Source organism: Harpegnathos saltator, unplaced genomic scaffold (genome assembly GCF_003227715.2).
Source record: "Harpegnathos saltator strain DR-91 unplaced genomic scaffold, Hsal_v8.6 scaffold167, whole genome shotgun sequence".
Lineage (NCBI taxonomy): Eukaryota > Metazoa > Arthropoda > Insecta > Hymenoptera > Formicidae > Harpegnathos > Harpegnathos saltator.
Window position 1 is genome coordinate 164131 of NW_020229947.1, and position 22108 is coordinate 186238.

General features: G+C 39.8%; 1 long non-coding RNA gene across 1 annotated transcript in view; it reads right to left on the reverse strand.

Moving 5' to 3' along the window:
• Positions 1–11787, reverse strand: part of LOC112588169 (uncharacterized) — a 170144-nt gene extending 158357 nt beyond the window's left edge. Inside the window, exon 1 of the long non-coding RNA XR_003112607.1 lies at positions 11489–11787. This is a non-coding gene — a long non-coding RNA (uncharacterized LOC112588169). The remainder of the gene's footprint in view (positions 1–11488) is intronic.
• Positions 11788–22108: the final 10321 nt, after the last annotated feature.

The following is a 22108-nucleotide window of genomic DNA, read 5'->3' on the forward strand; positions in this document are numbered from 1 at the left end:
GGAGCCGGGGCTTCGTAATTCGAAGGAGTAGGAAAAGTTTCCACCGGCAGCGCGGCTTCGTATTTTTTGCCGGCGATTCGCGAGAGCTTTCTCTTCTGCAAACATAACTCGCTGAAACTTCGCGTGAATCGCGCAAGCAATCGGAGTCGGATGGCGACCACCGCTACTAATCGCGACTCCCGCGGCTGGAGGAAAATATCGACGATAAAAAATGTATGCACTTCAAATCGATCAATTAAAATCTTGTTTCCCAGGAGATTCTCCCACGAGATTACACACGCTTGCACCCGTTCCGCAAGCAAGCCGTCCCGCCGTACGTCGCTCGCAATGCAGCTTCTGAAACGAGCTTCTTCCGATACGTTATTCAAAAGTCCCGCTACGACCTTTTTTACGTTTTTCGCCGATGTGGAATGATGCGCTTTTACGACTTGGGCTGACTTGGCTCGGAGAAATAAAAAGAAGTCGCGGAGGCTGGGAGAATAAGAGAGCCATGGTAACATCGAAATACCCTGTCAAAGGCCTAAAACTGATCCGTGGACAGTCCGAGAGGAGATCGGAGAGGCCGTAACGTGGACATTAAACGACATATCGAAAGAACCAATGGCGAACAACGACAAGACGACGCTGACGAGACGTCCAGATATCGAAGAGATCGCCTCGGAAGCGGCCGCGCTTTCTCGAGACTCTGATTGGTAAAAGAAAGAATATACAATCCATTTACTCTTCATCTTTGTATGTCACACCACACATTAGCCCTTCTCTGCAAAAATTAATGATTTTCTCCTTATCAAATTATTCTTGAAAACTATCCTCCCCTCTTCGCTCATGATTTACGCTGTTTTTCATACAATTTTTTTATAAGTCTTTCTGAACGAAAATAACTTTGTTATCTATTTGGTTTGTGGAAATTAACTCGCGGGAAGCCTGTTTCAGTTTCCAGCTACGCCAGTTCTATGCGTTGCCAGTTTCTAGTTTCTAGCTATGTAGCATACAAACAATATTCTCTTGGTGCGCTGTTTGGCTAAGATATTTAGCTTATATCATTAATCAGAAAATAAAAGCTTTATGTAAAAGAGAAAGAAGGGCAGAGAGAGAGAGAGAGAGAGAGAGAGAGAGAGAGAGAGAGAGAGAGAGAGAGAGAGATGATCACGCCAAAAGCGTGAAAGAACACGCCGTGTCGGAAGATGGACTATTAATAACTGACACGAAGCGAAGCAAAAATCTACATATTTAGCTGATCAAAGTTTCAAGTTGCACCGACGGCCGTAAAACGACGACACGATCGGGCGATCAAAAAGTTATAGCGCAATTTCCTGAGTGGCAAGCGTATCATATTCCCAGCGCGTTAATGAAGAATTAATGAGTCAGACCGAAGCGGCAACAACATTGTACTCTGAATAATGTATTTAGCCGGAAGTCGTCAAATAGGAAGGGCGGTAATCGGCTGCGCCGAGAAAATAATATCGCGAGTCTGATGCGACACTCTCGCGACAGTCGTGTGTATACGCTCGTGTGTGCGTGCGTACGTTTGTGGGAAGAGAGTAAATAAGTGAATGAGAAAGAGAGAGAGAGAGAGAGAGAGAGAGAATGCTCGCGAGTCAAAAGCGTAAACCTAAATTCCGCGCAACTATGACTGTAAGCATTTCGGGATGCCTCGTCGTCGCCTGTCGTCGTTTCCCTCTCTCTTACCGCCGGCAAAATTGCAGAAATACTCTAGCGTACAAAGTGCGCATTTCCGTGGGCACATTCAAGCGCGTCATTTTTAACTTTCTCCTTTCACGGAGATGAATAGGAGTTTAATGATAGTCACGCGAGACGGCGGCGGTCCATCGTGCGTATAACAAATTTCTTTAATAAAGTTCTCGACACGTAGTTACGAGAGCTCAGCGAGCAGCGTCTCTCTCTCTCTCTCTCTCTCTCTCTCTCTTTCCCCTTCGCCCGCCCTCCCTCTACCCTGCGAATGTATAAAATAAAGGAAAAAGTCATGATTATGAAATGCTTTTTCCTCCGTCGTTTTGCAAAGAGCCACGTGAAATTTTCAGCTATCAATAAGAGAAGATAGGCTAATCCGTGTGCGCGAGGCGATGGGACGACCACTCATATAAGCACGACCTCATTGACAATGGCTTCGACATGTTGACTGTCTCTTGACAACAGTGAATATCAGATGGCCGAGAGAGAGAGAGAGAGAGAGAGAGAGAGAGACGTGGTTACGAGAACAGCGAGAGGCGCATTAAGCTGGATCGCAAGTCTATATCACCCATTGCTGCGAGCCAAATCGAAGTCATTATCAATGACATCGTATCTATAGAAATCTATAGAATTCGTCTTTAAACAAGAAAAAAAGAAATAAAAAGACATCAGAACCCACGGACTCGATCACACATCGTGATAGAATATGAAATATTAAAATAAAACATCACTTAAACTTATATTTCTAATGAAGGAGAAATGATATAAAAAAGTTAGATTGCAAGTGCTAATAAATCCTGCAAAAATAATATTAAAATGGAGCACCAATTGAAAATAAGAAAAACAATAACGAATTGAATGCAATGTATATACAACAGAAACTAACTTTCGAAGCTTTTTCAATGACAGAAAGTCCCGAAAAAAATACAATCGAGAACCATAAAAACATTTGACATGTCCGATTACATTAAAACACAAATCTCAATAAATTATATATTTTACAGCTCCTATTAATTGCTTTGAAACATTTGGATTTATAATAAAAATCAATGTTTTTACATGTGTGTGCGATCAGATGCAGACACTAAATGTTTCCTCTTTGCTTCTCGATTTTACTTTTTTTCAGATTTTACTGATGATTGAATAAGCTTCGGGAATTAGTTTTTGATATTTGTGTATGAAACGTCGCATTTATTATTATTTTTTTTACTTTGCAATTGATTTTAATATTTTGACATTGCCATTTTCGCAGAAATCATTAGCACTCGACCTAACTTTGTGATATCATTTTATTTTGTAGGGAACACACATTTAAGCACAATAAAGCAAAGCAAAATAAAAAATATAATCGCGTTAAAGCTTGTTTAATGCCTTCGTATGATAATTTAATAACATATATTCCAGAGCTTAATTTGTGCTTAAAAACTACCACTACGAAAATATCATTAATCAAAAATGTAAAAATAATATCTGGGATTATCAGTCGAATAGAAACTGCCAGATATCGGATCGGAATAATCGTTCGTTTGGAAGGAAGTGAATCGCTGTATAAAAGTTCGCTCGTCTATTTCAGTCTTGTCTAAAGGAGGTCCTTTCGCTAATTCCTAGCAAAACCTTAAACTCGCACGCCGACGAAGAAGTTACCGGAAGTCTATCCTCAAAGGACACTCGCGCAAACGAAATGAGTTAATTGGCGAAAATTTCCCCAGCGTCGTTCGTCGTCATCTTCGACGGAAATAGAACGTCGTGCGCGCGCGACGTCAGATAATCTTGTATAATTGCTCTTAATGTTCCGCGTTTGTCTGAAAACAAACATCTTAACGCATGACGAAGCATTGCACTCTAATGAAAAAAATATTACTTTGTCTATTTATCATTTTTCTGATAGTTTGTGTCTTTGGAAAGATGACGTAAAATAAAACGAAACGTTTAAAGCCTCATTGCGTTATCAGCAAAAAATGGTAAATAATGAAATATTTAACACTCCTGGCTGAAGCGTTCTCACAATATCAATTTTAGAGATATAAGAGAGGAAAATGGAGTGAGTTCTGAATAAAAACTGTGGGAATAAATAATTGGCCAGGTGGTGGAAACTTGGAAGCAATTTAAAACCGCAACTAATCGAATTTCAAATATCGCGTATACTCGTCTTAATGTCTTCAGGGATGGATTTATTTTAGTCAGAAGAACTTGATTCAATTTTGAAGTGACATAAATCTGGGCCGGCGTAAATATTTTTTATTCCAAACTTATTTTGATGGTAACCACCAATCGACTGTCTTCGCGAATATCGACGGTGCATCGAAAACCAAACACAAAGATCAATTCTCCTAAGCCAAATCAGCAAAATCAAACTGAATATATTAATCACTACTCAGTACCCATTTCTTGCGTTAATTTGTATACCATTAATAATTTTGTACAAAACCGTGCCTATTTCGAGAAAAAGAAAATTAAGAAAAAAAAACGAGACAAAGGAGGTAAGAAAGTCCGCTGAACGAGTCGAGACGTGTGCGAATTAACATGTTAATTAATCAACGCACCGTCTGCTCTTTGCTCTTTGAAATACATTACGTATCTCACGACCGCTTCGTAACACTATTACGTATTCAACTTGGCATGGAGCATGCGACGCTATTCTCTCTTTAATCCCCACCGACAGATTTGTCCGGAGGAGACAAATTAAATTCGCCTACGAACGTAACTCAAGAAGACAATAGCTCAAAGGTTAATTAACGTATCACGCGTCTCCCCCCAGTTCGAGCATCTCCAAAATATTCACGTGCGCGACGCACAAGCGTCTTCTCTCGCGATGCCTGACGTTGCGCGCGCGTTTGAATCGCGTTTATTACAAATTCGAAGGAACGTCATCGAAACTGAATGAGAGAGAGAGAGAGAGAGAGAGAGAGAGAGAGAACACTCTGAACGATACTCCGTATCATTAAGTGGACCCCCAGTAGTTAAAAAGTCGGTAATTTCAGGTTAACTCGACGCGAACGAACAGGTTGCAGGCTGCACATGCTAGTTAATATTTTCTCCTCTCCCGTCATACTTATTTCTCTCTTCCCTACATCCCTACAACACATTTTTTCTCCTCCAACTCCCCTTTTCCATTCCGCCTCCTCGTCTCCTCTCAGCCGTTCTCAACTCTCCCTTCTCTCTCTCTCTCTCTCTCTCTCTCTCTCTTTTTCTCTCGCCCCTCCACAGCATTTCCGCCCCCACTTGCTTCCACTTCCCATCCTACCACCTCAACTCTCCCTCCCCTACCCGCCCTACCTCCCCTCACCAGTCCTTTCATCATCACTCCACTTTTCTCTTTGCTCCTTAGCTAACTCTTTTCGCCAATCAAAGAATATAATTCGCCCGCGGGCTGACACAATAGGAACTCGTATAATAGCACAGATCGTGCGTATCGATTCTTACATCCTCCATCACATTTGGTCCTTAGCCGAACTTCTCGGTTACGAGACGCCGTCTAATTAGCCATTGTTGCGGCCAGCTGTATCGCGCGCTAATGAGATTTCATAGTTTACGCGGGCTAGACAGCAGATTCGCCGCTTTTGTCTCGCTCGAAATCTTTACCGCAATCATCTCCTCGACAAAATCGCGAGCAATGTTATTCCATCGCCTGTGGTAATTCTGCAGGAGGCAACGCGATATGTGAACGCACACACTGGGATTCGATTCGATCTCTCTCGATATCCATTCTTCGAATGTAAAAGCAAACATATAAATATCTACGCGCCAAGTAAACGATACATGGTACATTTGCAGGTTCACATTCGCTTTCGTGCTTTTACTTTTTGTTCTTTCCATCCCTTTTTAACGCAGTCCTATCAGCTTTACGACGTTAGCAGCCCCAAAGTGTTTTCGAAATGACGGAAGATACAAAATTACAAATGAACGGATAAAATGGTTGGAGATACTAATACCAATACAAAATGGGAACTGAATGATCCGATAAACGTGGTTATTTATGCGCGTTTGCTCCTGCCAGCTTAATGGAAGTTGCACCACCTGCATTAAAAGTCCAACATAGTCACACGCGTTACACCGTCTTACACTTTTATTCTCCTGCTATTGAGTTGAAATTATCCCGCCTAAATGCTTTACAATTAGCTTTTATCTCATCCTCTTGCTCCCCCTTCTCCTACCCCCCCCCCTCTCTCGTGTCTTCTACACCTCCATCTGGAAACCTGAGGAAACTTTAGGCTGACTCGACGCAAACGAACGTTCGTGGCACACAAGCAATACTTATTCTCTTCTTTTCGCCCCCTTATCCCCTCCTCCCTTCCCTACCTACCCCTAATCTCTCTTCTCTCACTCACTCCTCTTTTCACCGTCAACTTCCTTCCTCCACTATTTTCCCCATCTTCCTTACTTTCCTTATTTCTCACCCCTACATCATTTCCTCTCCATTTACCTCTCCCATTTCATCATCCTCTGTTCATCTTCTATTTCCCCCCTCTCTCTTTCCTTTCCTCTCTTTCTTACTTCCCTATTCTTCTTCTATTGACCTAAGAAATATTTGCATTATATTTCACAGAACCAAAGGCAGTTGTCCACGTCTGTACGAGCGTGAAATGCTCCCATCCAACGTTATGCAATATAGTTTAGTAACCACATACATAGGTGATGCGAGCACGACACGAAAAATCAGAATGTGTGTGTATGTGTGTGTGTGTGTGTGTGTGTGTATAATGAAGATAAGTAAGTTTTACTTTCTCCCAAAAAAACTCGTCGGCGAACGTGTCCTCTTTTCGCCGGGCTCGGGCTCGGGCTCGAAACGCCATTTCGTCCGGATTGCCGCGGATAATCGCCGTCGTGGTAGATCTCAGTGGAAAATCGTGGCGATAAGAGCAACGGCCGATCTGCCTGGAATACGCGCACGGCGGAAGTTTAGAAAGTTGTAGCGAGTCGTGCGCACACGACCGACTTGTTGGTTGGTTGGCTGACTGGCTGGCTGGCTGGCTACCCAACGCGATCCTGTACGCTCGGAACCGGTTTCGAGCTTTTCGCCGGAGGGACCCCGTGACTCGAACGTAACGACGCGTGGTCGAGAACGATAAGCCGGTGGTCACGGCGCGGCGGCTCCGCGTGCGCGTGAGCGAGCGACGCAAGAAAACTTCATAAACCATCGAGGGATCTCGGCTGCGCCCGGCGTACATGGCCGTATTCGTTAACGGGGTATCTTCATTCATTAAAATCGTGCGTATTGTAATGAGCGTTACCGCGACCCAACAGACATACGCGCCGTTACACATTTATCGGCGTCTCGTCGATAAGGATAATCTTCTAACTGACGGTACACTGAGGGTGTCGCGGAATATCGCACCGCATAAAACCAATGTCGCGTCCGCGCACCGGAAGCGGCCATTTTTACCGCCGCACGGTGCCGCCCTGTTCCCCCCCGGAGGCTCGCGACTCCTTTTATTTATATTTTGCTGCTCCCCATAATAAGATTTATCTTATTCTTCGCACTCTCAAGGTATATCGTCCTTCGAGCAAATTTCAAACGAACAATCGTTAGAATTCATGTTCGATAATGTTTCTCCATTTCTTGCCTCATTTATGTTGTTACACTGAGAGAAAAGTATATGATATTTGGAACTATAATGATATAGTAATTAAATTATAATCCGAAATATCATATTTATGGTAAGTATTACCATATTATCGGTAATAATTATGATATAGGCATAGTATAACCAACCATATAATATTTTTACTAAGAATTATAGTATTGTAAGTTAAACTAAAATTATTGTATGCATACAAATATAAAATGCTAGGTAAAGTAACTCTTTTATATCTTTTTATAGTGAATATTACCAAAATTTATGCTAAATGATGACAGATAGATGTAACTATATGAATATTAAATCTCACTATATTTGTGAATGAGAAATTAGCATATATATGGTGAAAGTAACTAAGCAATTATTTCAGACAATCATTGACTATATATTTGTGTTTATTCTACTATATTTTGCAGGTTCCGCGAACTACAAAAATATGGTTGACGCCAAAATGAACTGTAAAATATAGTGAGATTATAGTTAATTCAACTATATTTTTCTATCAGTGTAATGACCTTAACATTCGGCAGTTACCTAACAACTGAATTCATTTGAAAAAGCAGAAATTGCGGGCCAACGAATATATAGAGATTACGAACGAGCATGAAAACAAACTTCCTCGGGAAAAACCTCTTGCAAATCCGTTTTTACCGTATACACACTGTATATGTACGCTCGCATCGCTCAGCAAAAGCGCAGAGTACAACGTGACACCTGGGTCGCGCGCGACTTTTGTCCGGTAAATTGCTCTCGTTGGAACGACGATCTAAATTGACAAGCACATTGACAAAACAAGAGGGAGGGCGAGAAGAAAGAGCGGAGAGACCAAAAGCTACACTCAAAAAGAGAGACGCGTGCGCGGGCGCACGCGCAATGCGTGGATATTCGCCGAGCTCTCATCCGTTCTGTCGTGTAATTATTTCTTTATTTACTTGTACTTAATCTCACATCACTAATCCGATTAAATCCGTCAGACGACGGCACCTCGCCTCGGTTTTTGAAGGCAACTTTGCCGAAACATACGAGAGTTATGATAGGAGAAATTTTGAACAAATAAGTACTCTCACAATTGCTATCTACATCGCAGCCAGATCCAGGAAAATTTGTGCATTTTGCCCATCAAAGTGGCGTAGGATGATCAAATACTTCTTCTGTAAACTCTGCAATAAGGCTATTTGTAACGAGTATACAGTTTCAGTTTGCAGTGACTGTACTGATTGGATGTGATATTTGGTTTTATTTTAACCCTTTACATTCGGAATGCCAGCACTGCTGGCATGGACGTTTATTCCTGCAACTCGGAGCGCCAGCTGTACTGGCATGAAAAAGATTTAAAGGCAAAGAGCAATAAAACAGTAAAATGCGGCGACAATATTACAGGAAGTAAAGATCCTTTTCTTCTGCAGCAGTTTCTGATATTTTCTGATAATTTAGAAATTATATTTGTAATTATCGAGAATTGATGAAAGGAAATGTGGAAATATTCCTCGAGTGCAAAGAGTTAAGATATCTTCTTAATATCATCCCTCATAATATACATGTACCATGATCCAAATCATTGATAAGCCACATAACGGGCATCAGAAATCTTATAGTTATGCCTGGTACATTGGGTTACACTGTGTGTTAATGTTGCTAAATGTCATAAGTTTGAAGCATTATTTACACGGCATACAATGGATTTCTGCGCAAGTGTGCGTCTAAGCGATTTAGAAGCGAAAAACTACAGCCAAAATACAAGCGCCGAGCACAGCGGCTCGCGTGTGTTTACGCGTTGGGTGAGCGAACTTTATGCATGTTATGACACGAATCCTAGCAGAATAAAACAGAAATTGGAGAAAACGTTTTTGAAACAGAAATACAATTACAGTTAAAACCGTTTCTATTAATTGTTTCTTCTTATTCATAATTTTCTCCTTTCCCTGTCTTATCTATTTTTGCATGTAGTTTTCATTTCCATAAGTCTTGTGAAATATATCAGTCATATGTAACAATGCTATATATCATCGGTATTAACAACAAGATCAAATAGTACATCACTCTCCTCCGTAATTAATTCGTAATTAATATATCCCCTTCCCTGCCTCAATCATTCCAAATTTGGCCAATGAGCACGGGAAAATATTGTTTTCCGTATGTAATGTATGTGCGCAAAAATGTTTCATTTCCGCAAGTCTTGTGAAATATACACTGAGAGAAAAGTATGTGATATTTGGAACTATAATGATATAGTAACTAAATTACAGTCCGAAATATCATATTTGTAGTAAGTATTACCACAATATCGGTAATAATTACGATATAGGCATAGTATAACCAACCATATAATATTTTTACTAAGCATTATAGTATTGTAAGTTAAACTAAAATTATTGTATGCATACAAATACAAAATGCTAGGTAAAGTAACTCTTTTATATCTTTTTATAGTCAATATTACCAAAATATTTGCTAAATGATGACAGATGTAGCTAAATGAATATTAAATCTCACTATATCTGTAAATGAGAAATTACCATATATGTGGTAAAAGTAACTAAACAATTATTTCAGACAATCATTGACTATATATTTGTGTTTATTCTACTATATTTTGCAGGTTCCACGAACTATAAAAATATGGTTGACGCCAAAATGTACTATAAAATATAGTGAGATTACAGTTAATTCAACTATACTTTTCTATCAGTGTATCAGTCATATATAACAATACTATGTATCATCGGTATTAATAACAAGATCAAATAGTACATCACTTTCCCCCGTAATTAATCCGTAATTAATATATCCCCTTCCCTGCCTCAGTCATTCCAAATTTGGACAATGAGCACAGGAAATGAATTTAGATCGATAGCTGAATAGATTTGAAATAGCGGTTTTTGCCCACAAAACGCGCCCCGCTCAGTGTCGGGTCGTGCGTCGAGAAGCGCAGCGCAGCGCCGCGCCGCCTCGCGTCGTCCCCCAGCATTCTTAATTGCAGGAGACAACGGCCTCTCATGTTCGAAACCTTTAGCAAACTCCACCGGACGAACGCTATCACAGGCCTGTTGCTTTCACACAGCGCTGAAACGCCGCGCCGTTACACCTTCCGCATTTAGAGCGAAATAGGTGTGTACTCGGGACTCGGGATTAAGTGGAGAGCAAAAAGAAAGAAGCGCGCGGGGGGCAAGGGAGGCGGGGTGGGGGATTGTAGGAGAGCGCGGAAGAGAGAGCGCGTGCGGCTTTTGAAAGGCGCGGAAGACCTATTACCTGAAATCTAACGGTCGCAAAGAATCCGAGAGCCACGCAGCTTCAGCGTTAGAAGTCTGAACTTCTCTCCTGCCCTCCCCCCCCCCTCTCTCACTCTCTCTCTTTTCAACGCTTGACGCTCTATCCGCTCGGAGTCCACACCCGTGTTTGTGCAAAACGCAAGACGCATCGCGCTCGTGCGCGGGACGTAACACTTTCTTTTCAATTTTATAGCAGCTACTTTTTCAGCCGTTATTCATTCGGGCCGCCCTTAATGTTTCGAGAAAATTTCGTGTTTTTCGGAAAAAGCGGAAGAGAGAGAGAGAGAGGGGGCATTCTGCCCGACGACCACGCCGCGGCGTCGTCGTCGGGTGTGTTGATATACGCTGAACGACGCTCCAGCGTCCGCGACCTCAATGTCGATGACAAATCCCCCGACGAAGATCGAACACGCGTGTAAACAGCAGGTTGGAATAAAAGCCGCGATTCTCTCGATGCGGTGACGCCGCGTGTGTGCCCTAACCTTTCCGCGCTATTGCTTCCACCGGGCTGGTCGCCGGCGCGACGCTTCGTTTCGATTCATTCGATCCTTGCCCATAAGTCCTCGTTTTGTCTTCCCCTTCGGCCGTTCTAACGGATGTTTACACTGAGCGGAGAACGAACGTGACACGTATCACTCGCGTGTCACCGCGTACAACAACCGTGATCTCTCGCGATGTTATTGTTTTTTCTCAAGGGCATTGACGCGGTGTTGAGAGTTCCGCGCGAAGAAATTCGTACAAAATTTTCCACCTCAAGACTGCGCGAACGCGCGCATTTTACACGACACATGTCGCGTCTGAAAAATGCATGGAAACCGGCAATTACAATACAAAAGGAGAAGCTCGCTTCTCCGCGATACGCAGCGCTCGGTTTCGGACGCGGCTCCAAGTCGAAAGTTAACCTCGAAAGTCGCGCGAAAAGAACGAAATAATGAAGAATGGACTCACCGGAGCAGAGTCGATCGTCGTCGGGAGTCGGGAATCGTCAGCTCACGTCGAATATCCCTCGTTGTCACACGATCATCCGTCCCATAGAGAAGTCTCCGAACAATAGGAAGAAACGTTTCCTCACGCACACACTATGTCTTTCGATCTCTCTCTTAGAGCGAGGCTTCGCGCACAGTGTACTCAAAAAACAGTGACCACCCGTCTCTCAACAAAAATGTCCTCGAAACTCACACAGAAAACTCAGGCACCGAGAATGTGTGCGTGTGTGCGTTACGTGTGTATGCGAGATGTATGTGTGTGTGTGTATGTGTGTGTGTGTGTGTGTGTGTGTGTGTGTGTGCGCGCGTCCGCGCGCGTGTGTGTGTGTGTGTGTGTGTGAGTACAGGAGAGAGGAGAAAGAGGGAAACCGATACTTGGCACAATAAAATGTATAACACTGGAAGAGAACACCACTTTGCGTTTGCAAACGTGCGCGCGCGCGCGCACGCGCGCGTCACTCGGCGACGTCCGGCGTTACAAACGACGGCAATTGGCCGCTCGCGCGCGCGCTCTCTCTCTCTTTCTCTCCTTATTGTCTCGCGATCTTCCGCGACGCGACGCCGCTGAGACGCGAGATGATGAACCTTGCGCGGTGCAGGAAGGCGCGCGAGAAACAGAGTACAACGAATACAGACACACGAGGTTCGCGCGGAGTCCCCGTCCGCGACGCTCTCGCGCCACACGTGATACGGTATTGCAAAACTCAAAAAGGGGCAAACGGAAGTGTCCGACCGCAACGTGGCGAACGCACGCACAGGACGGAACGTGACGACACACGCACCACTCGCCGGTCGAGTCGCAACTGCCGCCACTACCGGCTCGGTGCCCCACCACGGCTCGCCCCTCTCCTCCCGCAGTTCCCCTTCTCCTGCTCATCTTCTCGTTACGCCCGCGCCGCTGGTACCGCGCCACCGCGCGGCCAACAAAGTGCACTCGACGTCGCCGTCTCTCCCCGCGCCCCGCGCCCCCTACCGCCACTCAAACGTACCATTGCCATCTCGCGAGCGCGGTGCGGCGCGGTGCGGTGCGGCACGCCGCTCTGACTTGCTCGTTGGTTGTGTTCGTTCCTCGGCCGCTCTCTCCTTCGGCCTTCGACAGCTCACTCACGCCGGCGGGACTCGTAATCCTTCATTTTCGATTAAAAACCTCGCTCCCCCCGCCTCCCCGTCCCTTGGCGGTCCGACGAGAAGTGTATACAGCGCGTACGCACGTAGCCGCTGTGGGGGACGCGTGTAGTAAAGTGAAAAGCGCGCGAGGAAGCGTCGTGTGTGAAGAGAGAAGTCGAACGCGCGCGCGCGCGCACGCGAGATGGGGTAAGTATTGTTTCTCTTCACCTCTCTCGTTCCTCGCTCACCCTTACGCATCACCGTCGCACTATGCGGTTCAGCAGGGGGAGCTGAGCGTGCCTTAATGTTTCGCTCGACAAACCCCGATGTGTCGACGGAGACACAGCGGGGTCGTAGGAAAAACGGCGAAAACATTGTTGAACTGATTGCACCGCGGTATTAGCGGTGCGCATGTGTGCGCGCGTTTAGCGTTGAGAATCGCGGCCGGTCGAAAACGCAGATTTTATTTGTCTCGCGTGGCGAAACAAAGGACCCTTTCCCCGTTGTGAAATTTGCGTAATGACTGCGCGTGACTATTTGGCCGAACAAATGAGCTAATTGCGCGTGAAACATTTTTCCCAAGCGGGAGCTTTTTATTGGAAGCAACCCCCTGCGGAGGGGGGGGGGATGGTGCACGCCGCAGCGCTCTCGTTGCCTTTCGCCGGATGCGGTGAATTTCGCCGTGCGTTTAACGATATCAGCAATGTAAACAGTGCGAACAATGTAAACAGTGCAAATAGTGCGCGCGGTGTAAGCGATGCAATCGAAGGTACACAGAGCGCGCAGTGTGAACGATATAATCAGATTTTGTAAACAGTGCGTGTGCAACGTAAAACTTGTCAAAAATGGAAAAAAAACACGAAGAACGCGCAAGTGGAATATAGAGGGAACGAAGAGTATACAAATGGTACGGACAAGATAAAACGAGCGAGCAAAGTATAAATGTAACGTCAGCGCGTCGCACAAATGATACATGAGTAACGCGAACGAGGCGCGCATTTCAAACAAAGGCTATTTATTGCTGACAATAAGTTGCTCGAAACGAACTTGAGACATTTTCATCTGCATGAAAATGGATGCTTCCCATACTCGCGGAGCATTTTGAATGTGGAAATCGGATTATGAGCTGAGTCACGCGACCCAGACAGCGGATGTGTCTAAAATATGCATGTCTTAGAAACGTCTAAGAAATATCCTTCTTTCAAGTATTCTTCGGACGTCTCCAGGACGTAGTTTGGATACTTATTCTGTCGAGGATGTGTTTCAAATGAAGGACGACTGTCACCGATAATAAGCAATTATTTCAATGACTTCCCATCTGCGTGTGAAAACATTTGTTTGTATTTTCCACTCGTTTTGAATCTGAAAATCAGGTTATGACGCAAAAATATTTTATGCTTAACGGAAACGTGAGTTGTGCGATCGCTTACGAATAACGGTAATAATTCAACAAGCAAAATTATCCGAAAGTCACGTTAGGAGACAAGACACGTTGAGATTCTTTCTGAAAGCTTCCTTCGCGTGTAACGCAAACGAAAGAATAAATCGTTTTCTTGCGATGAATGAAACAAACTACTTCAAAAGACGTAGAGACGCGAGAGAACTCGATAATTGGGAGATATTCTACGGTTTCCTCTATACTTTTGCCCACTCTAAGCATATTTTAATTTGACAATAAAAGATATGAAATAATGGCACACAAAAAACGGCTGCTGTACGGGGAAGCGGAGAATTCATTCTTTGAGCACACGAAACGTAAAATTAAACGAGAAATACGGGGATAATTGGAAATATGCCCTTTTGCAGAATGAATGTAATTGTAAAATATTGTTTTTAGATATCATTACAATGTCAGTCTGTGTTTGTAACAAATGGAATACTTATGTATATTCTTTAATTATACATGAAAAAAGTTTCCGGTTGTTGCTCTCTTCCTGTCTCAGGAAGTGAACCGTTCCGGAAATCTCGGAAACAAATCTCCGACGGACACGGCATCAAACCGGACATATCCATCGAACTGTGTATGTGTGAGTGTGTAGCAACTGTCAAAATTCAACCTCACTCACTATTTTTTAGTCACGTTTCCAATTCTTGTCTAGACTGCTGTTGTAAAATTTCAAATTTTTACAAGTATAGATATAAATTTTTAAAGTAAGCGTGTTTTGAAGGGAAAACAGCGCCGTACCGGTAGAACTTATCAACAGACGCAGCACCTTCTTTGCTCCGTCGCGTTTCCACAATTACCAATTAAAAGTGGCTATTAATTTTAATGAGCGTCCTAATCCCTCAGAAATGACTTTATATCATTAACAACGTAATCGCATGCGATGTTTAGCATGAGTGGAATTTCCACTTGAAATTTTCAATACAAATCGCGGGACATATTAAAAGGGCAATATAATTAATCGAAGAACAGGACAGTAATGTAATTAATTAAAATTAACCGACCATTTGTAGTACCGACGAGCAATTGGCCGTGCCCATATGTTATCGTGTAATTCAAACAATTCGACCGTATAAATCAAACATTTAATATCGCACGGCGGGCCGATAATGTACGCTTTTTGTGAACCCTGGTATCGCATTAAAAACGGGACGGCCGCTTACTCGCAAATCGACTGCATACCGACGAAATCAAGATATCGACGTCGAGAGAAATAGAGCGATAAGTATAGGTAGATAGAGAGGGACAGAAGATAAATAGATAGATAAACACAGAGAAAGAGAGATAGAGAGGAAGAGAGAGAAAGAAAGAGAGAGAAGGGGGGAAAAGGGAGATTCTTTAGCTCTCGTTAATTTGTAATTCGATACGGACGTGACTCGTTATGCGTCATTTACGTCGATGAAGCACCGCGACTACGCTGATTCGCACCCAACTCACGGGCGCGTGCCATGTTTCCTGTTTAATAGAGGAAGGACCCTTGACAAGTTTTAGGCGAACTTTAATTATATCGGTTTAAGGATCAATTCCACCGACGCGTCGATCAATATTTGCCGCGACCGACTAAATTCTCTGTCGTTGTTTATATTATAGCTGATATTAAATCACCACGCGACTGCAGTTTACTCTCCGACTTCCGGTTTCACTCAAAGAAAGCGAACGCGAACAAAATTTCGGTCCCGTAAGATAAATAATGAACGATTCGTATTAATTTTCTGTTTTTTATAGAGAAATCAGTACCGAAAATCGAATATCGATTAATACCATAAATCAGTGTCACAAAATTGCACACGTGCAATGACAATTTGTTCTTATTCTTCAGGTGCATACCCCTCTAATCTTATTCAACAAATTAACTCGGATAAACGAACGATTCGTATCAATTCTTCTTGTCTTATAAAAAAATGAGAAAATAAATCAGTACCGAAAAGCGAAGACCGTTCAATATCTAATTTTTTCATCAAATTAACGCGGATAAATGAACGATTCGTATTAATTTTCTGTTTTCTTATAGAGAAATGAAAGAGTAAATCAGTATCGAAAATCGAATATCGATTAATACCATCAATCAGTGTCAAAAAATTGTCCAAGTGCAATGACAATTTGTTCTCATTTTTCAGGTACTTACCCCTCTAATCTTATTCAACAAATTAACTCGGATAAACGAACGATTCGTGTCAATTTTTTTGTCTTATAAAAAAATGAGAAAGTAAATCAGTACCGAAGACAGAAAACTGATCAATATTTAATGTATTCATCAAATTAACGCGGATAAATGAACGATTCGTATGAATTTCTTTTTCTTATCGAGAAATGGAAGAGTAAATCAGTACCGAAAATCGAATATTGATTAATACCATAAATCAGTGTCAGAAAATTGTCCAAGTGCAATGACAATTTGTTCTCATTTTTCAGGTACTTACCCCTCTAATCTTATTCAACAAATTAACTTGGATGAACGAACGATTCGTATCAATTTTTTTTGTCTTTTAAAAAAATGAGAAAATAAATCAGTACCGAAAACCGAAGACTGATCAGTACCGTAAATCAATGTCAGAAAATTGTCCAGGTACAATGACAATTTGTTTTCATTTTTCAGGTACTTACCCCTCTAATTTACTCAACAAATTAACTCGGTTAAACGAACGATCCGTATCAATTTTTCTTTTTTTATAAAGAAATGACAGAATAAATCAGTACCGAAAACCGAAGACCGATCAATACCCAATTTTTTCATCAAATTAACGCGGATAAATGAACAATTCGTATGAATTTATTTTTCTTATCGAGAAATGAAAGAGTAAATCGGTACCGAAAATCGAATATCGTTTAATACCATCAATCAGTGTCAGAAAATTGTCCAAGTGCAATGACAATTTGTTCTCATTTTTCAGGTACTTACCCCTCTAATTTACTCAACAAATTAACTCGGTTAAACGAACGATCCGTATCAATTTTTCTTTTTTTATAAAGAAATGACAGAATAAATCAGTACCGAAAACCGAAGACCGATCAATACCATAAATCAATATCAAGAAAACTGTCCCAGTGCAATGACAAGTTGTTTTCATCTTGCAGGTACTTACCCCAGTAATTTACTCAACAAATTAAGTCGGATAAAAGAACGATTCGTATTCAATTTTTATTCTGTTATAAAGAAATTAAAGAATCAGTCAGTACCGAAAATGGAAGACCAATCAATATTTAATTTATTCATCAAATTAACGCGGATAAATGAACGATTCGTATGAATTTATTTTTCTTATAGAGAAATGAAAGAGTAAATCGGTACCGAAAATCGAATATCGTTTAATACCATCAATCAGTGTCAGAAAATTGTCCAAGTGCAATGACAATTTGTTCTCATTTTTCAGGTACTTACCCCTCTAATCTTATTCAACAAATTAACTCGGATAAACGAACGATTCGTGTCAATTTTTTTGTCTTATAAAAAAATGAGAAAGTAAATCAGTACCGAAGACAGAAAACTGATCAATATTTAATGTATTCATCAAATTAACGCGGATAAATGACCGATTCGTATGAATTTCTTTTTCTTATCGAGAAATGAAAGAGTAAATCAGTACCGAAAATCGAATATCGATTAATACTATAAATCAGTGTCAGAAAATTGTCCAAGTGCAATGACAATTTGTTCCCATTTTTCAGGTACTTACCCCTCTAATTTACTCAACAAATAAACTCGGTTAAACGAACGATCCGTATCGATTTTTCTTTTTTTATAAAGAAATGACAGAATAAATCAGTACCGAAAACCGAAGACCGATCAATACCTAATTTTTTCATCAAATTAACGCGGATAAATGAACGATTCGTATTAATTTTCTGTTTTCTTATAGAGAAATGAAAGAGTAAATCAGTACCGAAAATCGAATATCGTTTAATACCATCAATCAGTGTCAGAAAATTGTCCAAGTGCAATGACAATTTGTTCTCATTTTTTAGGTACTTACCCCTCTAATTTACTCAACAAATTAACTCGGTTAAACGAACGATCCGTATCAATTTTTCTTTTTTTATAAAGAAATGACAGAATAAATCAGTACCGAAAACCGAAGACCGATCAATACCCAATTTTTTCATCAAATTAACGCGGATAAATGAACAATTCGTATGAATTTATTTTTCTTATCGAGAAATGAAAGAGTAAATCAGTACCGAAAATCGAATATCGTTTAATACCATCAATCAGTGTCAGAAAATTGTCCAAGTGCAATGACAATTTGTTCTCATTTTTCAGGTACTTACCCCTCTAATTTACTCAACAAATTAACTCGGTTAAACGAACGATCCGTATCAATTTTTCTTTTTTTATAAAGAAATGACAGAATAAATCAGTACCGAAAACCGAAGACCGATCAATACCCAATTTTTTCATCAAATTAACGCGGATAAATGAACAATTCGTATGAATTTATTTTTCTTATCGAGAAATGAAAGAGTAAATCGGTACCGAAAATCGAATATCGTTTAATACCATCAATCAGTGTCAGAAAATTGTCCAAGTGCAATGACAATTTGTTCTCATTTTTCAGGTACTTACCCCTCTAATTTACTCAACAAATTAACTCGGTTAAACGAACGATCCGTATCAATTTTTCTTTTTTTATAAAGAAATGACAGAATAAATCAGTACCGAAAACCGAAGACCGATCAATACCCAATTTTTTCAAAAAAACTAACGCGGATAAATGAATGATTCGTTTGAATTTTTTTTTCTTATCGAGAAATGAAAGAGTAAATCAGTACCGAAAATCGAATATCGATTAATATCATAAATCAGTGTCAGAAAATTGTCCAAGTGCAATGACAATTTGTTCTCATTTTTCAGGTACGTACCCCTCTAATTTACTCAACAAATTAACTCGGTTAAACGTACGATCCGTATTAATTTTTTTGTCTTATAAAACAATGAGAAAATGTATCAGTACCGAAAATCGGGGACCGTTCATATAATTTTTTCATCAAATTAACGCGGATAAATGGACAATTTGTATCAATCTTTATTTCTTTTATAGAGATATCAAAGACTAAATCAGTATCGAAAACCGGATATTGATCAATACTATAAACCAGCGTTAGAAAATTGTCTAAGTGCAATGACAAGTTGTTTTTATCTTGCAGGTACTTACCCCACTAATTTACTCAACAAATTAAGTCGCACAAAAGAACGCTTCGTACCAATTTTTATTCTCTTATAAAGGAATTAGGGAATCAGTCAGTACCGAAAATAGAAGACCGATCAATATTTAATTTATTCATCAAATTAACGCGGATAAATGAACGATTCGTATGAATTTTTTTTTCTTATAGAGAAATGGAAGAGTAAATCAATACCGAAAATCGAATATCGATCAATACCGTAAGTCAGTGTCAGAAAATTGTCCAAGTACAATGACAATTTGTTTTCATTTTTCAGATATTTATCGCTCTAATTTACTCAACAAATTAACTCGACTAAACGTATGATTTGTATTAATTTTTCTTGTCTTGTAAAGAAATAAGAGAATAAATCAGTACCGAAAATTGAAGACCGATCAATATTTAATTTATTCATCAAATCAACGCGGATAAATACACGATTCGTATGAAATTTTTTTTCTTATAGAGAAATGAAAGAGTAAATCAATACCGAAAATCGAATATCGATCAATACTGTAAATCAGTGTCAGAAAATTGCCCAAGTGCAATGACAATTTGTTTTCATTTTTCAGGTACTTACCCTTCTAATCTTATTCAACAAATTAATTCGGATAAACGAACGACTGGTATCAATTTTTTTTGTCTTATAAAAAAATGAGAAAATAAATTAGTATCGAAAACCGAAGACTGATCAATACCATAAATCAATGTCAAGAAAATTGTCCAAGTGCAATGACAAGTTGTTTTCATCTTGCAGGTACTTACCCCACTAATTTACTCAACAAATTAAGTCGGATAAAAGAACAATTCGTATCAATTTTTCTTGTCTTATAAAGAAATGAGAGAATAAATCAGTACCGAAAATTGAAGACCGATCAATATTTAATTTATTCATGAAATTAACGCGGATAAACGAACGATTCGTATGAATTTTTTTTTCTTATAGAGAAATGAAAGAGTAAATCAATATTGAAAATCGAATATCGATTAATACTATAAATCAGTGTCAAAAAATTGTCCAAGTGCAATGACAACTTGTTCTCATTTTTCAGTTCTCATTTTACTTACCCCTTTAATCTTATTCAACAAACTAACTCGGATAAACGAACGACTCGTATCAATTTTTTTTGTCTTATAAAAAAATGAGAAAATAAATCAGTACCGAAAACCGAAGACTGATCAATACCATAAATCAATGTCAAGAAAATTGTCCAAGTGCAATGACAAGTTGTTTTCATCTTGTAGGTACTTACCCTACTAATTTGTTCAATAAATTAAGTCGGATAGAAGAACGATTCGTATCAATTTTTATTCTCTCATAAAGAAATTAGAGAGTCAGTCAGTACCGAAAATTGAAGACCGATCAATGTTTAATTTATTCATCAAATTAACGCGGATAAATGAACGATTCGTATGAATTTTTTTTTCTTATAGAGAAATGAAAAAGTAAATCAGTACCGAAAATCGAATATCGATCAATACCGTAAATCAGTGTCAGAAAATTGTCCAAGTACAATGACAATTTGTTCTCATTTTTCAGGTATTTATCCCTTTAATTTACTCAACAAATTAACTCGAATAAACAAATGATTCGTATCAATTCTTCTTGTCTTATAAAGAAATGAAAGAATAAATCAGTACCGGAAATTGAAGACCGATCAATATTTAATTTATTCATCAAATTAACGCGGATAAATAAACGAGACGTATCAATTTTTTTTCTTGTAGAGGAATGAAAGAGTAAATCAGTACCGCAAATCGAATATCGATCAATACTAGAAATCAGTGTCAGAAGATTGTCCAAGTGCAATGACAATTCGTTCTCATTCCCGAATCTTTTCCGAGTCGAAATATTAATTCTACATTGATCCTGCAAATTGCATCCAATTTGAAAAATCAATGCAGAATATCTAGATGCGCAATAGTGAACAAGCTTTGTCCTACCTGAACGTTACATCTGGCTACTCTCGCAGTCTCGCCCATGATGAGTCTTCAACAGCGACCGCAGTATTCCGCAGTTATTTAATACTCGTTTATTTCGATAATGTATATGTACTTAATCCTTATATTTTTAATTTAAATGGGCAATTTTTGTTGATTTTGATTATATATTCGCTTAACAGCGCAAGAAGGAGACCAAAGATAAAAACGTAAATAGAACTGCCTTTGTTAGAACTGCGCATGAGATAAATATATAAGGATTAAATAATCATATAAGAATTAGAGGAAATGGGAGATGAAAAATACATTTAATTCTCATCATTCTTAAAGTCCTTTTTTCCTTTTTTCTTCTCTTTTTTTTCTTTTCTTTTTTTTAATGAGAATGATGAGAATTGTAGCTCTCAAAAGAGCTGAAGCTGCAAAAAGACAACGGTTATGTCTAATAATGCTGTTTCACTAAGAGTTCACTAGAGATTTTAATTCAGATTCGGTATAATAAGAAAGATAAAAAGACCAGAATGAGAAACGGACATTCTAGCAGATTCTAAACGAAAACAGCAATCTGAGCATTATTAGACGAATAAAAATCAACACTTGTAAAATTTATATCAGATCCTAAGATCATTATTCATAGTTTTTTAAATTATGTGCAATTTTTCATTGAGAACATAATTACAAATTTGTATTGATAAACCGTAGCTTGCCTCAGCAACTTTGCTTGAATAGACATTTATATTTTATGTGAAAAGAAAAGTAGAACTCATATTACGTGGAATTAGGTTAATCGGAGGAATAATCAAATCTCAAGCTATTTTATAATTTTTGAAATATAAACTATGAATGCTGATCTAATTTCGACTCGGATATGTCCTTACTTCGAGTAAGGTCCGTTAAAGTCAGAAAAATAATAATGCGTAATAATAATAACTC